At 44.0% G+C, this 3,156-nt stretch overlaps 1 non-coding gene across 1 annotated transcript; it reads left to right on the forward strand.

The window, feature by feature from the left end:
• Positions 1-2,736: 2,736 nt before the first annotated feature.
• LOC139038780 (U6 spliceosomal RNA) lies at positions 2,737-2,843 on the forward strand. Its single transcript, XR_011491929.1, has one exon. It is a non-coding gene; the product is annotated as a U6 spliceosomal RNA (small nuclear RNA).
• Positions 2,844-3,156: the final 313 nt, after the last annotated feature.

Raw genomic sequence — 3,156 nt, forward strand, 5'->3', positions numbered from 1 at the left:
ACCAGCTCCATGCCTAACCCACTGCAGTCTGCTTGCCACACACTGTCTCCCAAAGCGCACTGATGCCAGCTACCATGTAAAACCCCCCAGGGACCCTCCTTGTGGCCCAGCAGTTGGGACTCTGTGCTTCCACAGCAAGGGGCCTAGGTTAGATCCCCAGGTGGGGAACTAAGATCCCTCATGCTGCTCGGTGCAACCAAAAAAAAAGAAAAAAAATTTTTTTTTTTTAATTCAAACAAAATCCCCCAGGGGCTCTCCATAGGTTTGAAGGCACTGTTCCAGCTTCTCTGCTTAGTCACATGGATCTGCCTCATCTCCTTCCTGCCCACACTCTCGTCTCCGTACCCCACACCAGCCCATATGCAACTGCTTGTTTCACACTTGGGTGCTTCACCACAGACTCCACCTCCTCCTGGCATGTCCTTCCCCCCGCTTTTCTAACTGACTTTCACTTGTCCCTTAAAAGCTGCCCTTTATCACCTCACACCTGTCAGAATGGCCATCATCAAAAAGAACACAAATAACAAATGCTGGAGGAAATGTGGGAAGAAGGGAACCCTTTCACACTGCTGGTGGGAATGTAAATTGGTACAGCCACTATGGAAAACAGTATGGGGTGGGGGGCTCCTCAAAAAACTACAGAGTTACCATATGACCCGGCAGTTCCACTCCTGAGTATATACCTGAAAGGAAGGAAAACAGTAATTTGAAAAGATATATGCACCCCGATGTTCACAGCAGCATCATTTACAACTGCCAAGATGTGAAGACAACCTAAGGGTCCACAACTAATGAATGGATAAAGAACATGAGGGGTGTGTGTGTGTGTGTGTGTGTGTGTATTTTGTTGTTTCATCACTAAGCCTTGTAGGACTTTTTGTGACCCCCAGGCTTCCCTGTCCTTCACTATCTCCTGTATTTGCTCCAATTCATGTCCATGGAGTTGGTAATGCTAACTAACCATCTCACCCCTCTGCTGCCCCCTGCTCTTTTTGCCTTCAAACTTTTCCAGCATCAGGGTCTTTTCCAATGGGTCGGCTCTTCATGTCAGGTGGCCAAAATAGTGGAGCTTCATCATTAGTCCTTCCAGTGAATATTCAGGGTTGACTTCCTTTAGGAGTGATATATATGTGGGTGTGTGTGCATATATATATTAAATATATATGGAATACAACACAATGGAATGCTACTCAGCCAGAAAAAAAAAGAATAAAATTTTGCCATTTGCAACAACATGGATGGACTTGGAGGGTATTATGCTGAGTGAAATAAATCAGACATAGAAAGACAAATACTGGATGATATCACTGATAGTGGGAGCTAAAAAAATACAACCAACTAGTGAATATAACAAAAAATAAACAGACTCACAAACACAGAAAACAAACCAGTGGTTACAGTCTAGAGAGGGAAGGGGGAAGGGGCAACAAAGGGGTATGGGAATTAAGCGATCCAAATTACTATGTATAAAATAAATAAGCTACCAGGATACATGTACAAAACAGGGAATATAGGCAATATTTTATTATAACTATAAATGGGGCATGACCTTTAAAATTGTGAATCACTATATTTTACACCTGTAACTTTTATAGTACTATACATCAACTATACTTCAGTTTAAAAAAAAACAACTCTCCTTTACCAACCCTCGCAGCCTGCCTTAATTTCCTTAATTCTATGCTCCCAGACTCCCTTCAACCTCAGCCTTTATCACTCCTTACTCAAATCACTCCTGGATCAGATCCTCTCCCCATCAGCCTATAAGTTCCCTAACAGCCAGGAACCTTTTTTTTTTTGGTATCTTCAGGCACCAGCAGTGCCTGGCAGAAAAGCACTTAATAAATGCTTGACAAATTAATATTTATTTTTTCTTTATATACACTTTTTCTCTAGGGATTTTCTTTTTTGTATTAGTCAAGCGTATCAATATGTCACATTTCCTTTAGCGTAACCAGTCCTTTGAATAAACGGAGCTGCAGGCAGTTAGGGAAGGACGTCCGTGCTGGATCCTGGAGCAGCAGGAACTAAGAAAGCGAATTTACTCAGCGGGAAAGACTCTGATGGGAAGCCTGGGGTGGGAAGGAAGGCCAGCCTGTCTGTGGGGGCTGTGACATTTTGAAAGCACCAAATTCACTGTCACCTCGAGCTTTTCCTGTGGGGCAAAAGGGGTGACAGAGGCGGGGGCTTTTGTCTTCTCTTGTGGGCAGATTTCCCCTGCGAGTTTTCCTTTTGTGGTGCCTGTGACCACGAAAGAGCCTTCCCCAGGAACCCCCACCTATTTTTAGCCTCAGTTCAATACCCTACAGACAGCACCCGACTCATGCACCTCTATGTTAATTTTCAATCCTGCTGTTGCCAAGATGAATCACCCAGGGCTGGCCTGATGAATTGCTAGACCTGAAGTGAGAAGACAGACTTGAAGCGAGAAGGTAAAAACCTTTAACAGTGGAAAGTTGCAAAGATGCCCTGACATCTAACACATCTAAGACTCCCTGTGCTTCTTTTACAAAACTGCTTTGTGTATGGTCACATGTCGTGTTATTTGAATGAAGTTCTCTGTGATCTGGCTCTTGAGATTTAGAGCCTGCACTGAAAGACCTGAACTCCTCACTAGGATTTGCTCTTGAAGGAAAACTCATCTGGGAAATGAATTCTTCTAGATGTTGTCTGAATGAGGTATAAGACACACCATCTATCGTTCTTGGGCTTTTTAAGTACTAACTATGTTAGATGGTGCTCGCTTCTGCCACACATATAATAAAATTGGAATGATACAGAGAAGACGAGCATGGCCCCTGTGCAAGGATGACACGCAAATTTGTGAAGGGTTCCATATTGTGGGGGCTTCCCTGGTGGCTCAGCTGGTAAAGAATCCACCTGCAATGGGGGAGACCTGGGTTTGATCCCTGGGTTGGGAAGATCCCCTGGAGAAGGGAAAAGGCTACCCACTCCAGTATTCTGGCCTGGAGAATTCCATGGACTGTATTGTCCATGAGTTGAGCGTGACTGAGCGATTTTTTTTTTTTAATGTTAGTTGCTGTATTCTTTGTGATACAAGGTCAAGCTCTTGAGATATCTTTTGTGTTGAAAATGTTCCTCCTTCTAATAGATCACCCTGGAAGGACAGCTACCCGCCCACTGGGTCCAACCCAA

This window comes from Odocoileus virginianus, chromosome 16, assembly GCF_023699985.2.
Source record: "Odocoileus virginianus isolate 20LAN1187 ecotype Illinois chromosome 16, Ovbor_1.2, whole genome shotgun sequence".
NCBI classification, from domain to species: domain Eukaryota; kingdom Metazoa; phylum Chordata; class Mammalia; order Artiodactyla; family Cervidae; genus Odocoileus; species Odocoileus virginianus.